Here is a 24,446-nt window from a genome sequence, read left to right as displayed (position 1 = left end):
CTATGTGACCCTGAGCAAGTCACTTAACTGTTTGCCTCAGTTTCCTCATCTGTAAAATGAGCTGGAGAAGGAAGTGGCAAACCACTGCAGTATCTTTCCCAAGAAAACCCCACAATGGGTCATGGAAGAGTTAGATATGACTGAAACAACGGAACAACAGCATGCTCGTACCAGTCCTGGGAGATGAGCAGACGGCCAGGTGGCACAGTGGCTAGAGTACTGGACTTGGAGTCAAGAAGACATGAGTTCAAATCCTGCCTCAGACACTCACTACCTGCTTGATGGCCTTAGGCAAGTCACCTAACCTCTCTTAGCCTCGGTTTCCTCATCTGTCAAATAGAGATAATAATAACACCTATTGCCCAGGGTTGCTGTGAGGATCAAATGAGATAACATTTGTAAAATGCTTTGCAAACCTTAAAGTGCTATGTAAATGCTAGCCATTATTATGGGACATTATCTTCCCTGTTTTACAGCATGAGGAAACTGAATGGCAGAGAGGGAAATCAATGTAGCTGAGGTCATACAGTGGCAAAGCTATTGTGAAACCTGAGTTTTCTAGTTCTCTTTCCTACTACACCTTGTCACCTCTCAGGGGGTGAAAATTGCCATGATCTCCGGTATTTAGAATTGGAGAGATCTCAGAAGTTATCGGGCTCACCCTCCTTCTTTTTTACAGATGAGAAGACTGGCAGGCCAGGATTCAAACTCGTGTCTTCTGATCCCTGCATCACACTGCCTTCCTTTTGAGGTAGGAGCAAAGGCAGAGGGGCTTGTGGCAGAGGAGGAAATAAGAAGGGGAGCCCTCCCTGGCCCTGGGGTCACACCACACAAGGCCTTCTTCTGACTGATTGGAGATGTTTCATGATGAGACAGACACCTGGTCTTTTACCTGTGTGGTTTGTTAACCATTCTTTCTGACTCAAGTATCACCTCATATCAGCCACTCCTCATCCACGTCAGGGGTTGTCGGTGTTTCCCTTGTAAGATTACCTGGAATTGGAAACCTTCCTGGCAATGGGTCATGATACAGTACAAAAATGTAAAAACTTGCTGCCCTCCAGATTTCATAACCTGATAAAGTGAGTCATTTCCATAAAAGAATTCTCTAAAGGGGCAGTTGAGTCTCTGCCAGAAAAGTTGAGGAAAGGGGAAGGGAGAACACAGAACTTACTGCTAAACCTGAACATATTTTTTCTGGCTTTGTTCCTTAAGAGCTAGGTGACCTTGGACAAATCATTTTACCTATCTGAGACTCAGTTTCCACACCTGCAAAGATAATGAAAGGGTTGAGCTAGAGTAATCAATTAATAAACATTAAGTGCCTGTTAGGCACTGGGCAGCTAGGTGGCCCAGTGGATACAATGCCAAACCTGAAGCCAGGAAAACTCATCTTCCTGAGTTCAAATCCAGCCTCAGATACTTACTAGATGTGTGACACTGAGCAAGTCATTTAACCCTGTCTGCCTCAGTCTCCTTATCTGTAAAATGAACTGGAGAAGGAAAGAGCAAACCTCTCCAGTATCTTTGCCAAGAGAAAACCAAATGGGGTCATGGAGAGTTGGACACAACTGAAAAGAGTCAACAAAAACAATGTACCCGGCACTGTGATAAGCACCAGAGATATAAAAAAAGGCAAAAAACAGGGCAGCTAGGTGGCGCAGGGGATGGAGCACCGGCCCTGGATTCAGGAGGACCTGAGTTCAAATCCGGCCTCAGACACTTAACACTCATTGGCTGTGTGACTCTGGGCAAGTCACTTAACCCCATTGCCTAGCAAAATACAAAAAAAAAAAAAAAGGCAAAAAACAGTCCCTGCTCACAAGGACCCTCAGGCTGATGAGGGAAACAACAGGTAAACAACTATGTACCAATGAGCTATATACAAGATCCATCAGAAATAGTCAACAGAGGGAAGGCACTAACATTAAGGGGGATCAGAAAATGTTTCCTGCAGAAGGTAGAATTTTATCTGGGACTTGAAGGAAGTCAGGGAAGACAGAAGGTAGAAATAAAGAGGAAGAGCATTCTAGGCATGGGGACAGCTGGTGGAAATGCCTGGAATTGGGAAATGGAAGGAACATCTTGCTTGAGGAACAGCAAGGAGATCGGTGTCACTAGATCAAAGAGTCCCTGAGGAGTGTAAGGTGGAGGAAGTCGGAAGAGGTGGGGTGCAGGGCAGGGAGCCAGTCGTAAAGGGCTCTGAGTGCCAAACAGAGGAGTTTGTGTTTGATCTTGGAGCTGATAAAGAGCCCCTGGGGTTTTGTTCAGAGGGGGAGGGGGAAAGTCCCACTTGAGCTTTAGGAAGTCACTTTGATGGCAGAGTGAGTGGAGGAAGGCTGGGAATGGGGAGAGACTTGTGGCAGGCAGACCCACCAGCAGGCTATCCCATTAGTCGACGTGCCAGGTGTGGAGGGCATGCACTAGGGTGGTGACAAGGTGAGAAGGGGGCTCAGTCAAGAGATTTGTGAAGGTAAAATTAACAGGATGATTTCTTCCAGTTTAAGCCATGTTATTTTAGGGAATTCATCTAACCTTGTTGGGTCTCACTTTCCTCATTTGTAAAATGAGAAAGTTGGACTGAATAATCTCAGGTTCCTCTCAGCACTGTATTATCTTGTGATGTCTATAAAGTACTGATTCCTACAAAGGGGAACCCTGCACAGGAGGGGGGACAACAATGTTCCTTAATGTTACCAATGGAAGTCCCTTCCCAAGCTGCTCTTTTTTCTCTTTGTGTCAAGTTTGGCCCCATGACAGGGCCGGCATGGCCACACTGCTGCCTCTGAAGGGACAGAACCCAGCTGCCTTTCTATCTATCCAGGTATTTATTAAGGATTCATCCTGTGCAACAAACTGTGTACTGAGACCAGAAGGGAAAACAGAGCTCTTGTCCAGCCCTGGCAATGCTCAGATCTCCTCCCTAATCCTCGGCAACCCGAATGTTCTCCCAGTCACTTAAGGACAAAGGTCAGACTACAGCATGATGGAGTCCATCAGTCAGCGAAGCATTTATTAAACGCTTACTATGCGCCAGGCACTATACAGCGGAAGGAACATTTAATTTGGCTTTAGAGGATCAGAGATACAGAGCTGGAAGGGACATCAAACATCACATAGTAAAGTTTAGTCAAGCCCAGCAAGCACCTACTATGTGTCAGACACTCTACTAAGCACTGAAATTACAAAAAAGAAAAAGAAAAAAAAGACAAAAATAGTCCTTGTCCTCGTGCAGCTCAAAATCTAACGGGGGAAGACAACGTGCACATTTACATACAAACGAGATAGAGAGAGGAAAGGCACTAACATTAAGGAGGACAAGGAAAAAGGATCCTTAGAAAAAGTGAGTTATCAGCTGACACTTGAAGGAAGCCAGAGAAATCGGGAGATGGAGATGAGGAGGGAGAGAATTCCAGGCATGAGAGATAAGCGGTGAAAATTCATGGAGGCGGGGATGGAGCGTCTTATTCGAGGATGAGCAAGGAGGATTGTAACATTTCTGTTGTTTGTCCATCACCGGTGATGTCCTGATCTGTGTGGGAATTGGATTTAAGCGAGGCAGAATTGTAAAGGACACGGAGGGGAAGGGAATAAGGTATAAGACCACTCGAAAGGTAGAAAGGGGCCGGGTTTTGAAGTTCTTTAAAAGATAGATAGCAGACTTTCTATTTGGATCCTGGAGGTGATAGGATTCTAAAAACTGGAATTTGTTGAACTGAGAAGTGACATCGTCAGACCCGTGCTTTAAGAAAATCACTTTGGTGCCTAAATGGAGGCTGGATTGGAGTGGAAAGAGATTTGAGGGAGGCAGACGCACCAGAAAGCTATTGTAACAGCCCAGGCATGAGGGTCTACACTAGACGGGGGAGTATTCGAAGTGCAGCAATGGTGAAATCAACGAGCCTTGGCAACAGATTGGATGTGGAGGGTGAGAGAGAGTGAGGGATCAGGACGACCCCTAGGTTGTGAGCTCAGGTGACTGGGGGGATGGTGGTGTTCTCTACGGTAACAGGAGACTTAGGAAGAGGAGAGGTTCTAGTCATCTAGTCATGAGATCATAAATCTAGAGCCAACAGGGACATTAGAAGCCGCCTAACCCAATCCTTTCATTTTACAGATGAGGAACCTAAGCCTCTGGGAAGTTAAATCACCTGCCCACAAGGTATTACAGGATTTGAGAATTGAAAGGGAGCCAGCCATCTCTTCATTTCCCATTTGGCTGCACGCCTCTGGGCTTTGCCATCAGGCCCCACCCCTTTTGTGTGCTGACTTCCCCCCATTAGATTATAGGCTCCTTGTCTTTCTTTTTCATTTAAAAAAATTCCCAATGCTTAGCACCATGCATGGTTCACAATGGGCTATGTTAATAAATATAAATTAATAAGTATTTACTGACTGACTAACCATCTAGTCCAACATAAATGTGAAAGGAATCCCCACTGTAACAAATCCAGCAAACCTGTATCAGAATCAAGACTTGAACCCAGCTCCTCTGAATGTAGAACCAACATCCTTACTGCTATACTCCACCAACCTCCTAGTGAAAAGGGATAGGGATCAGGACTGAAACTGTGGTTGCTTTGGTATGTGGAACTCTCCATTAAGGGAACTCCCTTTACCAGGGTAGGTCGGTGTCATCTGCAACTTAAAGTCTTAAGTTACATAGTTGATTAGAACAGTGAGAGGCTAAGTGACTTGCCCAGGGTGGCACAGCTGGTATGTATTAGAGGCAAGATTTGAACCCAGGTCTTCCTGTCTTGGAGGGTGGAAGAAAGGAAACAAGCATTTATTAAGCACCTACTTTATGCCAGGTATTATCTCATTTAGTGCTCACAGAAAACCTATTGTTGCCCTCATTTTACAGTTAAGGAAACTGAGGCAGACAGAGATTAAGTGACTTGCCCAAGGTAATACAACTAGTAAGTAGTATCTGAGGCTGCATTTCAATTCAGGTCTTCCAGATTCCAGAGCCAACACTCTACTCACTCACTGGGCCTTCTAGCTGCTTGATGAGAAGGTCTGCTGGATTCAATTTTAATTAGATTCACCATATTTATGAGTAGCCTATTATATATACAGTGTTAAACTCAGGATGACAACATGTTTAAACAAGACATGGCTGGAACAGTAGTAGAAAGAGAGCTGGGTTCGAGTTCTGATACATACTAGCTGTGTGACCCTGGGTAAGACGCAACCTCTCAGTTATGAACTTGAAGATCAGATGCCCCACCTGCATTGATACAGGGAGCTCTGAAGTCTAAGTTGAGAATTTGCTATCTCATTCCAGTTCTGGTTATAAGAACTAGGGGGAAATAACTCCTCTGAGCCTCAGTTTCCTCCTTTATAAAAGCGGAGAGGGGTTAGTATTGAATCAGAATTTGAGAATTGTGGGAGGCAACTGAGTCAGGCCATTTCATCCCCCTCACACTGGAAATTAACCCCCTTCTAAAACACAGTCAACAGGTCATCATGTAGCCTCTACTGAAGGCTAATGTTTGTACTGTTTACCTTATAATGAGTGACTAATGTTTGCACTAATTCCTTTACAGGGTTTTGGTGAAGGTCAAATGAATTAATGTGTGTGTGTGTGTGTGTGTGTGCGCGCGCGCGCGCGCGCTATAGAAATGGGAGCTGTTATCTCACTGCAATGTTTTGTCTCTGACACAGACACTGTTGTGGGAAATTGTGGTAGGTGCTTTCCTTGTCAACCTCATAAGGATTGTACCCAGCACATCCCCAACTTCCTCTTAAACTGTTACAGATTTTATCACTCATGAATTTATCTAAATCAGTCAGCCAACCAAACCCAATATCAATAAGTAACTATTTAGTGGCAGCTAGGTGGTGCAGTGGATAGAGCCCTGGGCCTGGGGTCAGGAAGATCTGAGTTCAAATACACCCTCAGATACTTATTAGCTGTGTGACCCTGGGCAAGTTACTTAACCTCTGTTTGCCTCAGTTTTTTCAACTGGAAAATGAGGGTGATAATAGCACCTGCCTCCCCGGGCTGTTGTGAGAATCAAATGAGATAATATTTGTAAAATGCTTAGCACCAGGCCTGGTACATAGTAGAAGCTTAATAATACTTGATTCCTTCCCCTTTAGTAGGCAGCTGTGCACTTGTAGCGGTGTGAAGTGAGTTTCAAAGACACAGTCTCTAACCATCGTGGATCTTACAAGGCAGTCAAGACTCTATCTATTTATCTATCTAGTCTTGTGCATGTATAATAGAGACTATATATATATATGTATATACATACGCACATATACACACACATATGTATATATACATATATACATACATGATATAAAGCATATAGAAACTAATGTAAGAATATATAATAATAATAAGTGTAATAAATCCCTCATGCCCTGGCACTCACAGGTTCATGTTGCTGTCCACTCAGACATTCTGACCTTCTAGCTCATCAAACTCTTCAAACGCCATGACCTATACCTTCACTCCGCCTCACCCCCACACAGAAATGGCCATCCAGCCTTGATCTCATCAGCACTTACTTCCACTGAACTGGAAGATTCCTCTGGGTGAATTTAACCTCTTCCCCTTCCATATCTCTTCCTGCGCTTCTCTCTTCCTACATCAGTTATTCCTCCCCAAGGTAACCTCCAGGCACTCTGCCCCTCACACCCTGGCTGTCTTCCCAGTTCAGGCCTCACATTTCTCCCTTCCCATCTTGAGGCTATAATTAACCAGTTCAACCATCTTCATGCACAAACTTCAACTTTGGAAACCCTTGTGTTTTCACTCATCCCTTTCTAAACCCCAACCCTAGATTAACCCCACCTTCTGTCTTCCCTGCTCCAACTCCATGCTGTCAAACTCTCTGTTTTCTGACTCTACCTCCTGCCAATTTGTGTTATCCATGTCTCAAGAAGATCCTCAATGCCAGAAGGAAATCCTTTTCCTCCTTCTTGATAGGCTTTCTATCACACTCCCACCAGCAGCTACTGAGAACCTTCTTTTCTGTCCTCATCAGGCCTTCCACCACACTCTCTCTTCCTCCACTTCAACAACAGACCTTGTTTTATATTTTACTAAGGAACAATAGGTCAGTCAACATGAGGTTCCTCTGTTCTCCTTTTATACACCTCAAAAACCCTTGACATTATCCCAATTCTCTTTTTGACTCCAGTCTCTGGCCAGGAGGTGGCCAGACTAACACTTTTCCTCCCCACTTACACTATTTCTCTCCTTAATGTTTGATCTTTCCCTGTATTTTGGCTCCTTCCCTGCTGCCTACAAACATGTCTCCTTCATCCTTAAATCATCCTCTACTTGACCCTATCATCCATCAAGCTATTGTCCTCTATCTCCCCTTCCCTTATGCAAACTCCTTTAAAAAAAAAAAGCTGTCTAAAATCATTACCTCCACTTTTCCACTCATTCTCTTCTCTTCCTTATCATCAAATGAAACCAGTCTCTCCTAGGTGAAGGGTGATCTATTAATTGTCAAATCCAATGTCTTTTTTTCACTTCTAACCTTTCTTGACTTCCTTTCTGCATTTGATGCTCTTGGCCAGCCCATCCCCCTCAGTACTCTCTCTCTCTCTCTCTCTCTCTCTCTCTCTCTCTCTCTCTCTCTCTCTCTCTCTCTCTCTTTCTCTCTCTGGGTTTTCATGACTCTGCTGTCTCCTCTCCCTCACAAGAGGTATTATAACATAGTGGACAGAGTGCAAGTTCCTTAACCGCTCTGTGCCTGTTTCCTCATCTGTAAAATGAGGGAATTGGACTTGATAGCCTCAAAGGTCTTTCCCAGCTCCAAATACAAGATCCTAGTTCTCCTACCTATCTTTGCTCACTTTCAGTCCCCTTTACTGTATCATCTTCCATGCCTATTCCATAATTGTATCTCTGATCAGCTTGTCTTGTCCCCTCTTTTTTTTCTTTTTATACACTCTCTCTAGGTAATCTCAATAACTCCCATGGGTTCAATTATCTTCACTATGCAGATCTCTCAGATTATAGATCCAGAGCTATTCCATCTTCTGAGCACCAGTCCCATATCACCAAGTACCTACTGGTCATCTCCAAATGGATATTCCATTGACATCTCACACTCAGCACGACTAAAACAGATCTCAATATCTTCCCTCCCTTCTCTCCATCCACTCCCCACCCCCAAACAGTCCCTTTTCCTTTCTTTTTTCTGTCAAGGGCACTACCATTCTTCCTTTCACTAAGTTTGCACCTAGGACTCATCCTCAACACTCTATTCTCCCTCACCATCCATATCTGCTACATTTAGATTAGAACAGCCCACCTCTGATGTGCTTCATAAGGAGTAAAAATGACACTAAAGAAAGCAGAATAGAAAACATGGAAAGACCAGATTAAGCACAAACAAAAGAGGTCTGGGCTGAAAATGATACAATTTGAACGATGCAAAAGGTTCAATTCCAGGGATGTGCTGGAGCCATTTGAAAGTGAGGGGAGGGAAGGAAGTGTGGGAGAGCGCCTTCAAGAGCTGGTTGTTAAAATTTCAGTTTGAGCATTCACATCTCAGAATATTAACCGTACACTCCTGCATTTTCAAGATACCTGAAAGAAATTAGGATACCAAATGCTTGTATGGACATCACTGTTTTAGCATTACTAAAAATAAAAACAAAAAACAGAATTCAAAAAATACCACTAGTGTCCAATTCATGTGGTTATTTTCCCATGTCTGCAAATCTTTATGAAAATAAGATCTAAGTATGCATTGAGATCTCAGTATGCATTTAGCATTTGCTAAAGGAATGAGACCAAACAGTCAAGTTTTTGCAAACAATATTCTGTGATAGACTACATCTTTATAGGCATAATTGACTGAGAGAGAAAAAAACACCGTCCTTGTTTTATTTGCTAGGTCATAACACTGTATTGAAAGCTCTCCTCCACCAATGTCTTTCATATGCTAAAATTATATAAGATTCCTTGAAAAATGGGACAAGAGAGACAACATCGAAGATGCTCTAATAAGTATTACGCAGGAAGCGAAGGTAGTTGCCACTGTCATTGAGGCTGTCCAGCAAAGAAGCTAAATCAAGAAGAGATTCCCTATAAATGATGAGATCTCTTGTGCTCATAGCATAAAGCCCCAAAACACTGCAGAGACTCTTAAATGAGATCTATAATCATTCAAAAGAGTTTGGCCTAGCTGTCCAAACAAGAAAAATCAAGTGGATGAAAAATGCCTTTGTGAAGTTAGCTGGACAATATGTAGAGTTGTAATGTTGATGAGTGTGTGTGTATTTTTATGTATGTGTTTACATATTTGTATATGTACAGATACACACACATGTGTGCATGCAAGTATATATGTCACAAAACTTATGTATCTGTTCAGATTGTGCATGTGTATAAGTATGTATGTGTGTGGGTATATATGCATGTATGTATATCTGTGCGTGTCTATATGTATATATGGTGTATGTGTGTAGACACACATGTCTGTATATGATATAATGCACATACATGCATAAACCACACATATTGCATACTTAGAATGCACATGTACATGCATATGAGTATATACGTGTATATGTATATATGTGCATATTTATATTTATATACACACATATATGTGCTTGGATGCTTCAGATGAACAATGAAGTAGGCCCAAACTTGGAGAGGAAGAGAATCAGCTGAATTTTGGGGGGTAAATTTCCTAGTGCTTTTAGTGTCTCCAAACTTCTTCCTGAAACAAAGGGCCACCTTTTAATGTAATATTTTTCCCGTGATGTTTGATAGAATACCACAGCCTCTAAAGAATTAGAATTTAGGTTACCCAAAGTCCAACAGAGAAGTGCATGGCTCGTTTCAGTAGTCTGCAATACAGTACTGGTGAAGAATTATTCAGGAGACATGACATAAAGGCTAGGATCAGAGATACACGTGACCAGAAAAGGAAGTTACTCAGTTGTGTAGAGAAAGCAAGAGGATAACCGATAAACAGCCTTTGTGGTCCATTGGTATGAATGTACATCATAGACAGGGAAGGAACCCCAGAGCACAGTAGGTAGAATCCTTGTGGAGGACAGGCAGAAAGATGTGGACAAGAGTTACCTAAGGTGAATGGATATATTTGGGATACGATGTGCAAAATTGACAGGAGTAAAATAAAAAACTGTTTGGCCTAGAATTTAAGCCCTTCCACAATTTCTCATCAAATTATTCAGCCTCATTTCATACCACCCCCCTTTATGCACTTTACATTCTAGCCCAAGGGGTTGACAAACTTTAGCCTGAGGGCCAAGTGGAGCCCCAAAAGTTCATGGGCTGTCCCAAAAACAGTCGGGGCAGGCTAGATTTGACCCTCAGGCCATAGTTTGCTGACTCTATTGGTTCTGAAATTGTGGTCCAGTAACCCTTGGGATTCCCCAAGATCTTTTCAGGGAATATAGGATGTCAAAACTAGTTTCACAATAATAGTGACAATTTTTAATGTGATAAATATCAGTAGATATAACCCACATAAACCAAAGCTCTTTGGAGGTCCTTAAGAATTTTACATATAAATATAGTAATAATTATTTTTAAGAATATAAAGAGATCCTAAAACCAAAAAAGTTTAACAACAACTTAATCAATAAACATTTATGAAGTGCCTACTATGTGCCAGGCACTGGGGATACAAAAAGAAGAAAAAGACAGTCCCTGCCCTCAAAGAATTTACAATCTAATGTGAGAGAGAACATGCAAACAAATATATACCAAAAAAGCTCTAATTAGGATAAACAGGAAATAATTAACAGAGGAAAGGCACTTAGTAGCTATTTTTTTTTTCAACTCAACCATCCATCTCCCTCTTCTGTTTCTTTTTACAGGTTACCCACAGATGTCTGTAATGCACTTCCTCCTTGTCTTTGCCTCTCAGAATCCTTATCTTCAATCAAGACTCAGCTTAGGTGTCACTTCATCCATGAAGTTTTCTCTAATTTCCTTCCAGTTTTTAGTCCTTTCTCCCCTCAATGTTCCTTGTACTGTACTTACCCAGGTACCTATTGTTCTCCCTAGAATAGGGAGATGAGAACAGTTTGTTCTGATGGCCATAAAGGTGGCTGAAGCAGGTGCCATGGAGTGCTTAGAGCCTGGTCTGACATCAAAGATGCTGAGGTCATCTGCTGCATCCTGGGTCACTGCCAATCGTCTTGACTTTTGTCTTGTCCTTGGACATCGATGACTCTGGAAGAGAGAGTGAGGCTGACAACTTTGTGCAACCCTGCCTCACTTAAATCCGATTCATGAAGCAGTCAAGCCATCACCGGTGGATGTCACTGGTCCTCTTTGAAAATGAAGGACAAACAGCATTCTCCCTGGTACAATGCCAGTTCTTTGACGGCAGGCGCTGTAGTCTGTGTCTTTGTATCCCCAGCTCTTAGCACAATGTCTTACATGTAGTAATTGCTTAATACAAGTTTGTTAAACTGAATTGAATTACTGAGAGTATAGATTTATCAAAGCACCAAAGTAAACAAAGCTTGTTTCATATTCATATCTTGCTAGCCTGAAGGCTTGCATGGGAACTAATAGTCCTTTCTTTTTTTGTGACCATCTAGACACATGTCAAATTCTGATAAATCCAGGGGAAACTTTAGTGGGGTGGGAAGCAAAATGAGCCAAATTCTGATTTTTTTAAGGGAAAATCTGGGTAGGAGCATTAGCCATCAAGTTATTATTGAGAAGCCTTCAAGATGTAATAGGGAATCATGTGAACTTAGAATTCCAGGTCTGATAAGCTGTATTTGTAATGCCATAACTCAGCACAGCACCTTGTAACATAATAAATGGTAATTGAATTGAATGTAGCTCATTTGTGGATGAAGAATATCTTCAATAATCAGCATGCCTTCCACTGAGCCATATCTCTCCTCCAAAAAGTTGAAGGACTTGGACTTCCTGGCTATTGTCTTAGGAGGCAGCTGGATGGACCAGTGGCTAGAGTTCTCCACCTGGAGTTAGGAAGACCTGAGTTCAAATCTAGCCACAAACAATTACTAGCTGTGTGACCTCGGACAAGTCACTTAACTTCTGTTTGCCTCAGTTTCCTCAATTGTAAAATGGGTTAATAATAGCACCTACCTTCCAGGGCTGTTGTGAGGATCTGAGATACTATTTGTAAATGTATTATCACAATGCCTGGCACACAGTAGGTGCTAGATAAATGTTTGTTCCTATTCCCTTCCGTTATGTAACCTCACCAACATTCCCCCCCCCCCAAAGTAGAGCAGATAATGCTAAGATTCTTTTGGTGAATGTAAGAAGTGACACTAAGGAGTTAAATGGCTTATCCAAAGACACACAGAGTAGAGTCAGGATCTAAAGTTCCTTTGACTACATCTCTTTCTCATATGCTCATGTGAAGGGAGATCCTTCCACCCTGGACACTCAGGGTTTGGGTGCAACTAGAGGCAGAAGAAAGGAAGGGAAAGAAGGAAGGACACTGAAAAGGAAAAAGAGGAGAAACCATTGGATTGGGGGTGGGGGGACTGAGGCTCGAGTATTTAAGTGTCTTGCTCAAGACCATAAAGCAAACTGAGACTAGGTCTTCCTCAATAGCCCCTCGTTTCAGCCAGAAACTTCCAAAGTCTTCTGCTGGCTTCTTTCTTTCTTTCTTTCTTTCTTTCTTTCTTTCTTTCTTTCTTTCTTTCTTTCTTTCTTCCTTTCTTTCTTTTTTCTTCCTTCCTTCCTTTTTTCTTTCCTCCCTCCCTTTCTTTTTTCTTCCTTTCCTCTCCCTCCTTCTTTCTTTCCCTCCCTCCCTCCCTCTTTCTTCCTTCCTTTTTTTTTTTTGGAAACCACACCTATCACAGCTGTCAAAAAGCAGCAAACCCAAAAGATATATTTCTTTTTCCTGCCACTCACAGTAGGGGCTGCTCTGTTCCTACCCACCTTGTTCCCTTTGAGGAAAGCCCAAAGGTAAAAGAGGCTATGATAGTATCATCATCATCCCAGAAAGGGGGTCTCTAAAAGAGAACTGACACCTACAGGGATCAGAAGGGCAAACCACTTTGGGGGAGCTTCACGGGAAATGGGGAAGTTGTGGGGACACTCATGTGGTTAGTGGCCACGTCTGTCATCCTTCAGGCCTGTGGGCCAGGTTTGGCTGGCTGCTGCTACTGGAGAGCTCCTTCTCCTGGGCCTGCCCTTGGACCATCCAAGCCTTCCCAGCTCCAACAGTAGCCCACAGCACATCTACAGCCGTACCACTCCTCCCCTCCACATTCTCCCAATGAGCCCGTGCTCCACCTGGCGAGGCCCTCATTCTTTGGCCCTGTCAGTTTCAGATCCTCTAAGGTAGCTCCAGTTTTGGATTAGGTCGGGAGGCCAATTCTCAGAAACAAAGGAGCCACCCCTTCCCCCACCCCCATCCGACAGCTTCCTTCCAGTTAAAACACGCAGCCTGACCCATTCTGTGAAATAAGACAGGGGTATTTTAAGCAGGCTCTGTTTCATCATCTTGAATCTCGGTGGCAGCCGCAGGAGCCTCTAGGAGCCAGCAAGTTAAAAAAAAAAATGAGTCTCAATGTTCCAGGAGAAGAAGTCCGGGAGGTCGAAGTAGCTGTCACAAGGCTGTCCTGGGGAGGAGGGCTCTCTCCTGCCAGAGCCAGGAATTCAGACCTGAGCCTCCGAGTCTGAATTCCAGAGGAGGGTGAGGGGTGACTTCCCTCTCTGAAGTGACTCACCACTAAGTTCCCTTAGCTTGGATCCTGTCAGGAAACAGTAAGTTAATTGTGGACCATTGTTTCCCTGGCGGCATATGAATAAGTGTGAGTAACTGCTGAAATAGAAAAGACTATTTGAGGAGGGCAATTCAGTTTAAAATTCTAAAGAAAGGGGTGGGGAAGACTAGGATCCTGTTCACTGAGAGATGAGTGTGAGCGAGTTTTCCCCTCGGTCTAAAGTACTAAGTTCCACATTCTCACTGACCCCAAAGGCAGAAGCACTTTCTCCTCCAGTTGATGCCTGAAGGAAGGATTGTAAAGAGAAAGAGGACTCCAGAATTAGTCATATATCCTTTAGATAGTTGATAGGGACGGTAGAAATTAGCCAGTCCAAGTCCTCCCTTACCTACCTCTTCTATTGTAGATAAAGATGAGAGACCGAATGGTAGAGAGGGAAGGATGCAAGACCTACCGAGAGTGTGTCAAGTGGAAAGCTCAAGAATTAGAGGACCAGTGGTTCAAATTTCATCTCCGATATTAACTGCTTGTGTGACCCTGAACAAGCCATTGCGTTCCTTGGGTCTCATTTTCCTCCTCTGCAAAATGGGGAGGGGGAGGGGGTGTTTGGTTTAGACTGCCTCGGAGGTTCCTTCCAGCTCTAGAGATCTAGGATAATTGACTTGAGTTTGAAATGCATTTTGACACTGGTTGGATGACCTCGAGGAAACTTCTTTTCATCTGAAAAGTGGACATAATAATAGCACCTGCTTCACAGGGTTAAGACACCTTAAACAAAATGTGTAAAGTGCTATGCAAATCTTAGAATGCCCTGTTGGTCCTCCAGGCCTAGAGAATGCTCTCCTTCCTCAACTCTGTCTCCTAGCTTCCTTCAAGTGCCAGCTACAATCCCACCTCCTTCAGGAAGCCTTTCCTGATCCCCCTTGAGTCTAGGGCCTTCAACTTATCCTGTATATTGTTTATTTGTATATAGCTGGCTGCATGATTTCTCCCCAACTAGCCCCCTGAGAGCAAGCTATAATGCTGTCATCATCATCCCAGAAAGGGGGTCTCTAAAAGAGACACTGGGAGGTCTTTTCCTGTTCTTTGTATCCCCAGTGCTTAGCGCACACAACTGTTGACATTCAGTTGTTTCAGTCGTCCAACTCTTCATGACCCTATTTGGGGTTTTCTTGGCAGAGATACTGGAGTGGTTTGTCATTTCCTTCTCCAGCTCATTTTATGGATGAGGAAGTGAGGCAAACAGGGTTAAGTGACTTGCCCAGAGTCACATAGCTAGAAAGTGTCTGAGGCCAGATTTGAACTCAGGCCTGACTCCAGGCCTGGTACTAGATCTATCCACCACCCCACCTAGATGCCCTAGCACACACAGTAGGTGATTAAAAAATATTTATTGATTTACTGAGTTGCTATTATTATTAAAAGTAAGCAATTAATAAATGTTATTGACTTGAGTTATTACTAAAAGGCAATTAATAACTGTTACTGACTTATTGAGCTATTATTAAAAGTAAGAGATTGATAAATGTTATTGAGTTATCAAGAGTAGGTGATTAATAAATACTATTGACTTATTGAGTTATTATTATTAAAAGTAGGCAATTAATAAATGTTTATTGACTTACTGAGTTATTATTAAAGGAAGACAATTAATAAAAGCTATTAACTTACTGAGTTATTATTATTAAAAGTAGACAATGAGTAAATATTTATTGACTTAATGAGTCAGTATTAAATCACTGAATGTCAGAGACTGAAGGGGATTTAGTGACCATCTAATGCAACCTCTTCCATCCCTCATTTTACAAATGAGGAAATTGGAGCTTAGGGAGTTGAAATGATCTGCTCTAACTCAGGTAGCAAGAATCAGAGATAATGCAGGTTCTCTGACTCTAGAGCTCTTTCTATCCTGTGCTCCCTCCTGAGGTCCAGTAAAGGGAAATAACTTGGGATCATAAAATCATCAGGTTTGATTTTGTTCAACCCCCTCATATATCAAATGAGAGGAAAAGTGATCAGTCTCACTGACTGGCCAGCAATAGGTCCCAAGCCGAGCCCTACTTGGGCATTGTTTGGGTCCTGATTGGCTCAGACTGAATGTAAATAGCAATTGTTTCTGTTTTGACCAGAAACCCTGAGGGTCTTCCCCTCCCAAATGGATTTTTAAAAATTTAATTTATTTATTCATTCATTCATTTATAATTTTGACTAGGTAAAAAGGCCATTCTCTGCCAAAATTCTTATTAAACCTTAGTTACTGAATGGATGTTGCCTCAGTCAAATTGAGACCTGTTACAGACCTTAGCTTGGAAAAGCCAAGGTCCCCCACTGTACACAGGGCCATCTCCAGTTATCCTGATTCATATCTGGCCACTGGACCCAGCTAGCTCTAGAGGAGAGAGTGAGGCTGGTGACTTCACATAGCCCTCCCTCACTGAAATCCAGTTCATTTACATGTCATGCATCACCTCCCTGATGTCATGGTCCTCTTGGAGTTCATTAACGAAGGAGAAACAGCAAGCACCCAGCAACCGTGATCATTCTAGTCCTTCTTGTGACTTCAAGGACTGCCTTTTTGTTGAGATACGTCTCCCTCCATCTGCACAGATCATTAGCTCTCAACAGCTCAGTAGCCAGGATACTAGGGATTGCAGTGACCAAAGACTCCTCACCCTGGAGCCAGCCGGGTGATGGGCAACTCTGCTAGGCTGGTCCTCAGGTGACATAGACCCCACCTAAAAGTCTTTCCATCTGGGTAAGATTTGCCAACACTTGTGTGGTGCTGGCATAACCTGCAAGACCCCAGGTTCACCTCAATGTCACCATAAAGCATAAGAGTTGGATTGTAATGGAGGCCCAATATCACACCCCAGTTAATGGCAGAGCTTGGAAAAGAACCTTTAAAGAAAGACATATTATACAATGCCCCGTGGGAGATACAGTGAAATGTAAATCCCTGCCCTCAAGAAGCTTATATTCTTGTTTATCATTATTTATATGATGTAAAGCACTGGTCTACTGTGGCTCTGGGCACTGTGCCGGACACTGGTGATAGAAGAGGTATAAAACACAGTCCCTGTCTTCAAGGGGCTTATAATCTAGTTGGGAACACTAGAACAAGTAAAGAAAAGCTCATTGGGAAGATAAGACACATCTAAGTGAAAAGTTAGCTTCTAGCACAAGGCAGCTGACAGGAAGTGACAAATAAGTGGTACACATTATTAAGTCCTGCAGGAGTTTGAGGCACCATGACATAAAGCAACCAGGTCACCTGGGTTCTCCTCCCATTCACTGCAGCTGATTCACTGGGTGAACCTGACAAATCACTTAATCTTCCTGGACCTCCATTTCCACATCTGTAAAATGGAGAAATCAATCCCTGGCCTGCCAAACTCATTGGGTTTTAGCGAAGCTCTGGTGAGATAATAGATATGGAGATGCTGTGCAATTGGTAAGATTTTCTTATTTTAATTGAAGTTGCCTTGGCAGTCAGTCAGTCAATAAACATTTACTAATGGCCCACCTACGGTGCTAAGTGCTAGGGATGCAAAGAAAGGTGAAACTCAGTCCCTACCCTTAAGGAGTTTATAATCCAATGGGGGATACAACGCAGAAAAAGAAGCTGAGAGGGGGAGGATTCTTGGCATGGGGGGGAGGGGAAAGATGCCAGCCAGGTAGGAAATAATGAGGTATCTGCTTTGGGCCTCCTCTTTAAATGGAAGATCTAGAAGGAGCTCTCCCTCCACCTCCCCAATCTTAGGGAGGGCGGGGCCCCAGGAATAAGGGGTACTGAAGAAATTGAGTTTCAGACCTGACTTGATCTTACAGAAAGATGAGTTTCTAGAGACAATGGTGGTAGGAAATGACCTCTTAATGAACTCTTTGAGCAGAGGGCACCACTGAAGTCTGAGTACCAAGGCTGATTGTTATCTTGCAGAATGAAGAGATTCCTCTGGACTTGATTTCCCAAGCTAATAAAGGTCTGAGGTGGGATTCGATTTCAGGTCGTCCTGATTCTCAGACCAATCAGATAGCCACTATTTCATTCTACCTCTCAGTCAGGTTCCTTGCTTTCATCAGGGTGGGCATCCTCCCTCCACCATCGGAGATCACAAATCTCCCACTCCTCCTCTTCCTGCGTGATTTTTGTCCTTGTCTTTCCATAGATCTCCCATCGGTGATCCACCCAAATGTGCCGGAGGCCTCCCTCTTGTTCTTTAAATAGTTCAGAGCTGCCAATGCGGCACGGGGCTGTCCATATGTTCTTCTTACTCTTGCTAAATGACTAATACACCTCCTTCCCTAGTCATGCCCATCCTGGATGATGTCTTTGATGCTACTTTTCTCATGCAAGTCATTGTTAGCAATGGGCAGCAGCTTACACAAACCATGTGTCTCACTATTGCCCTCTGGGTCACCTGCCATTTGGATTCTTCTGAGATCATGGCATTCCATGATTCATAATCCAAGAGTGTCATCGGGGAAATAAGTGACCCATGAAACAGAAAAAAAAAAGCTAAGGAACAAAAAATAACCCACATATCTAGGCTACTTTGCAGTTTACAAAGGGCTTTCTTACAACCACCTTTTGAAATAAATACTGCAAAGGCTGTTATGCCCATTTTACAGATAAGGAAGCTGAGGCTCAGAGGCCCATGAAATGGGAAAAAATGCTAGGGAACAAAAATAACTTACATATCTATAGCTCTTCATAATTACTTCCAGGATTGTTAATGCACATTTTACAGATAAAGGAACTGAGACTCCAGAATGTTAAGTGATTTGCTCACAGTCACAGGGGCTGAGTGTCAAAGCCAGGTCTTTTGGCTTAACCAAGTCTGCTGTTCTTTCCATCTTATCAAGCTACCTCTTAGGTTAATAGATAATGGAGTGCGAAATTTTGAAGCCCTGAGTAAGAGAATGGTCTCTCATCATAGCCGAAGGGCTAATTCAGAAGATGATAATAGTTTTCATTTGGATGGTTTTGTTTTTGTCGAGACCTGTAACTGAGCTAGTTGAAGTAACTCCCAGTGAGGAAACTGCCTCTACCACTGTAGAATGGCAACTGTTTGGCAATTTAAGAGTATGAAAAAGTGTCTAGGGACTCTGAGATGATCATCGACTTGCCCAGAATTACTTCTGTGTCAGAAGCATAACTTGAATCCAGTGCTCCTGATTCCAAGGCCAAGCTCTTTGTTTACTACTAGTACTTAGTAAGAGCTCATAGTAAGTGCCCTAGAAATATTAGTTATTATTATTATTATTCCATAGGGAAAAGGGTAGGTAGGAGTGGAAAAGGAAGAAAGGAAAGATAATTGGAACTCTCAGCTTCCCCAAATTGACTCTCAGTGCAGTTGGGAGTTAATCTCTAGTGGCTAGAGTCTAACCCTTTTCTCTACCCTCACTCCTACACCCAGTAGGGATCATCATCATCACCATCATTATTATTACCTGTAAATCTCAATGTTGCCACTTCCTAGCTGTGTGACTTTGGACAAGTTGTCTCTGGACACCAGTTCTTTATCTGAAAAACGAGGGAGCTGCACTAGAAAGTCAATAAGGTCCCTTTCTGCTCTAAATCTACGATCCTATCATTCCCACAACTTGCCTTTCTAACTCTAAGAATCTGCTTATAACTTGTAAAGAGGTAGAGAAAGCAGAAACTGACTATTGACAACAGAAAGTTCCTCTGATTAAGTAAACATGCAGGAAACAGGGGGCACAGCTGGCTCACTGCTTCCTTCGCTCCCCATCCTCTCTTGCTATGTTCCATTTCGGGCCAGTGAGGAGAGGTTTGGCACATTCTTCACAATTTGACAATTTCATCAGTTTTCTATAGTTTTAGATTGCGGTACACAGGGACATTTTAAAATTCAACATCTTGTAAAGGTATAAATCATTTAGCGCCGGAGAATTCTGTTTTCTACAGTACCTGAGCCCAGCCTCGGAGAAGAGGAAGTAATTCAACCAGTGGAGATGCAGGCCAAGTTTGTCCTAGTCATGGGAGGTAATGTGCCCAAATGAATGAAGATGGGAGAAGGCAGGACAAGATCAGGGAACTGTGAGTTGTTCAACTTGGCTCGAATAGAGAATATTCAGATTAATATGATGAAATGAGGCTGGAAAGTTAAGCTAACACAGACTGTAGAAGTCCTTGAATGCCAAGTTAAGGAGTCTGACTTTTACCCAGAACCAGTAAAGAGGAGCCACTGATGGCTTGTGAGCAGAGCTGTGATGTGTTCAGAGCTAAGCATCAGGAAGGTTCTTTTGGCAGCTACGTGAAATACGGATTGGAGAAAGAAGAGACTTAGAGGCTGGAAGGTTTGTGAGCTTGGCAGTCTTTGCAATATTCTGGGCAAGAGGTGATGAGGGCATGCATGAGCACCATACAAGCTCTCTGGCAGTTGTATATTTCCTACTTTCTAACCCACGGCCTCTCCTTGACCTTTTGTATTTCTCTTGGATCCCCGTTTCCTTTCTTCCTTTTCTGCCTTATAATTCCGCACTAATCATGGTCCTGCTATGACATTTACTGCCCAACGACATTAGACAAATGGATATAAATGATTCAGCATTCGTGGTATGATTTCAGGGAAAACCCTAATAGATCAGAAGACAGCTTCCACTGCAAAAAATTCAAGGAACTGTTAAAATTATTTTGTTGCTTTGGAATTTTGCTAAAACAAACATTGCTCTGAATAAGTAGACCATTGCCTGGGGCTTTGAAATCTTTTATTAGTGTTTTTTATTATTGTCTGCAATGATTTGTATGGTCATGTAGTCAACCTATATTCGTTCTTAGTTCATCAGTCTTCCCAAAGGCTGTGTAAACAGTGTGAAAATAATTGCATTTATTTCCCTTTTCTCAGTAATCTTTGAGGAATCCTGGAGAACAGGAGAGGTAATGGAAGAAACTGAAAATAGTTGCTCCAATTTCCACAAAGGAAAAAAAAATTAAGACTTTTAGGAAAAGGAATGTTAGAGTTTTACTTTTTTTTTTTTTGGTATCCCCAGCATAGTGTCTTGCACATAGTAGGGGATTAATAAATGTTTCATTAATAAATGAAACCATAGATTGGTAAGGCTACTGTCAATCTCTGGGAAAATTCTAAAATGGACTAAGTGAACGGCTTTTGAGAACTTATAAAGGTAAGTAGTTGATTATTAGAAGCTATCATGGATTCACTGAGAATGAGTGAATCATTATCATTGTTAAAAATAATTCTTTAAATTATTATTAAATACCAATAATCATCAAATGCTACTTACTAATAATAAAATTAATAGTATAAATTATTATTAAATACTAATAATTAAAATGAAATTATTTTTAAAAGTATTTGATTTATTATATTATATTTATTGCTAAAATCATTATTACTATTTAAATTAACATTCCATTAAAATAATAGGATCTTACAATCAATAAATAATTACTTCTTAGTGAACCCATGACAAATCCTTTCTAAAGTGCTTTTTAAAAAATGAGAGACATTTTCTAAATATAGACTGTAATTCGTGGTTACAGGCGTATTTTGTGTGCATTATTTCATTAGACACTAAGCCAGACTAACCACATTTCCTTTTTTTTTTTGGTAGGATTACTAGACTGAAAAAGTCGGGATATGTTTTATCTGAATTTCAGTAAAACATTTGATTTATTTTAGGTCTCAGACACTCACTAGCTGTATGACCTCGGGCCAAGTTACTTAACCCTGTTTTCCTCAGTTTCCTCATCTACAAAATGAACTGGGGAAGGACATGGCAAACCACCCCAGTATCATTCTTAAGAAAACCCCAAATAGGGTCATGAAGAATCAGACACAACTGAAATATGACTGAATTGAGATTAGGTGACTTGCACAAAGTCACGCAGCAAGTATACGTTTGAGGCAACATTCGAACCCAAGTCTTCCTTCCTACAGCCTATCCACTATACCATACTACCTCTCCTGACTCGTGTACATTTCAATCCTCCTATTGGACTATAAGCTCACTGAGGGCAGGGACTGTGTCTCATTCATCTCTTATATTCCCATGACCCCAAACATGGTGCCTTGCACGAGGTAGTCATTCAAATATTTTTGGAATTGTAGTCAGATATTCATCACCTCAGCTGATCTGTTATTTCTTAACTTCTGTCACTTCTTTTGAGATTTCCTGGTTAGGATCACTTTATGACAGTAGGTTGTAACCTGACGTCTTCTGCACTACAGGTTTTTATTATAACCTTTGAATTAGCTGGTACTTGACTTCCTGATATCTACTTCTGGCTCTTAACCTCGTGCTTCGATTCTTGCCTAAATACCACTCAATTTAACGATAACTCCATTTTCTCCCTCCAAACATTTTTGGTGGAGGTTGGCTGGAAGGAGGGATGGTCCAGATCTATAATTTCATCAGTGTAGGGAACTGCCTTTAGGTAACAATCCCTGGACCCTTGAAGTTTATCTGTAATGTACAGCTTAGAACAATACCTGGGGGCATTGAGCAGTTAAGTGGTTTGTCTATGGTCACATAGCTATGTCAAAGGCAAGATTTGAACTCAAGTCTTCTGATTCCAAAGCTGGCTTCATATCCATTCAGCCATGTTGCTCCTCCCTTCAAATCTAACTTGTATAAAAACTTAAAGTGTCTAATTATCACTTTTTTTTGGCAGCAAGCCAGTATCTTTCCCTTTTCAAGTAGAAAATATTTGTTTATATTCCCATGGCATTTTAAGATTCACGAAGTCCTTTCTGTGCAGCATCCCTGGGAGGCAGATATTGTAAGTATTAAGCTCCCCATTTTACAAATGAGGAGACTGTAGCTCAGGTTAAGTGACTTGTCTAAGATCACAAGAGTAATGTCAGTGGGAGGATTTGAACCCAGACATTCCAACATCTTTCCTACCATATTCATTTTGGGAAAGTGGCCTATATTCTGGGGCAGTTTCTTTTCAAACTAATATGGCCATTTACATAGACTGTTCAAGTCGAAGAGATCTAAGAATCTATCCTATTCAACATCATTTCACAAATAAGAAAAATGAGGCCAGAAAGGTTATGTGACTAGTCTCAAATCACATGGCAATGTCATGGCAAAGTGGAGACTAGAATCTGGGTCTCCTCTCTCCCAGCCCAGTGCCTTTACCCCCTGAACCACCAGTATCATGGAAGATAGAGTGGCTAGGAGCCTGTGTCAAAAAAAAAGGTCTAGAACTGGAAGGGACCTCGGAGACCATCTCTCCTAACCCCTTCATTGCAAAGATGAAGAATCCAAGGCCCCCGAGAGAGGAAGCGACTTTCTAGAATGTCACTCAGGCTACCAAGCACTAGGGGCTGGGACTGAAACTCAGATCTTCCCCTTGCAAATCTCTGTGTATTCTTTTGCCCCCAGACGCGTGCTGGACCAGCCTGAAGTAGCTGGAACCCATTTCAAAGTTTCCAGTGTGAGCATTTACACCTTGGAGATCAGCAAGTGAAACAAGTCAGGGGTTGATTTTTTTTTATTTTGTTGAGAGTTTGGACTCGATAAAGTATCAGAGAAAATGCAAAAAACAAAAACCAAAACCAAAACCAAAACCCAACAGATTTAACTTAAAAAAGTATGCCTTGCAGATTTTCAGAGGGCTTGTTGTTTAAACATTTACCAGTACATTCCTACTTATATTCTAGGAGCAAACAGCTCACATTCTTCTGAAATTTAAAGGAGTTAGAGGATCATTGAATACTGGGGAAGGGGGCATATTAGAAAAGGACATGAAAAAGTAAATCGATCTTCCCAAGAAGGAGCAGTGGCTTTATTGCCTCCCCCTAAATGAGAGACAAGCTCAGCTTTCATACCTGTGTATCGTTTGCCTAAATTAAAGATTCAAGACTTCTCCAAAACTCCCTAGTCCCAGCAGGGATGGCTGGACAGGGAAGAGCTGGGACAAAAAAACAAACAACAACAAAAAGTAAAAATCCTCACTTCATGCCATGCCTCATGCTGAAAGGAAAAAAAAAAACCCAGGGCAGAAACTGTTTGGCCCCATAAGGATTAGTAGAACAATTAACAGCTCTGATTTTTCTTGAGTAATTCAATCAGTCTGATGCTTTGAGGATGAGGCATCTTGGTGCCTCAGAGGCTGAGCTCAGGAAGCTACTGGTCAGTTATGAGACTGACAGCATTAAAATATCTCCCCAGCCTAAAAAAAGACCTATCACCGTGGGAACCCAAAAGAAACCCAAAGCAGACTTGATGAGCATCACACCTAAAATATGCCCCAGAGTCTGGTTTAAGATGACCCGTCAACCCAGAGCCAAATATATAGTCTGCTCCACACCGTGAGCTGGCTTCCTGTCACCCACAGCATTACCCAATTCGAACAAGTCAGAATAGTGGTCCATCGTGGCACTGCCCTACAGCAGGTGATTCAGAAGCCAGGTGTGAGCCTCCATGAGTAAATCGCAGGCCAGAGGCATAGCTGGATTAATCATGTGCTCTAGAGGAGAAAAGTTGGTGTGAGAATCTCTGCTCTGCATTCCCAAGAGCCAGGGCAGCTCCATCCCCTCCCTCAGGGGGATTGTCCCTGGTTCTTCCTCAGACAGGAAGTTTGGGCGATTGAGCTAAGGAAGAGGAAGTCAGCAACTGTGGCCAATAACCCTGATGTGGACTTTTGCCTCTCTGATGCTGCCTAGCTAGCCTAGCAATGAATCAATCCATCAATCAACAAACATTTTTCCCTTGCTCGTGCGCTAGGTTCTTGGCCACTGGGTTCACAAACAAAAAAAAAGTAGTCC

General features: G+C 42.3%; 1 long non-coding RNA gene across 4 annotated transcripts in view; it reads left to right on the top strand.

The window, feature by feature from the left end:
• The window catches only part of LOC110193300 (uncharacterized), a 100,553-nt gene that overhangs the window by 22,544 nt on the left and 53,563 nt on the right, over nt 1-24,446 (top strand). For all 4 annotated transcript variants that reach the window (XR_013486319.1, XR_013486318.1, XR_013486321.1 and 1 more), the window contains exons 2-3: nt 680-751; nt 10,831-13,723. This is a non-coding gene — a long non-coding RNA (uncharacterized LOC110193300). The remainder of the gene's footprint in view (nt 1-679; nt 752-10,830; nt 13,724-24,446) is intronic.

This window comes from Phascolarctos cinereus, unplaced genomic scaffold (genome assembly GCF_003287225.1).
Source record: "Phascolarctos cinereus isolate Bilbo 61053 unplaced genomic scaffold, phaCin_HiC Scaffold_4;HRSCAF=312, whole genome shotgun sequence".
NCBI classification, from domain to species: Eukaryota; Metazoa; Chordata; class Mammalia; order Diprotodontia; family Phascolarctidae; genus Phascolarctos; species Phascolarctos cinereus.
This window is presented reverse-complemented; position numbering and strand designations above follow the sequence as displayed.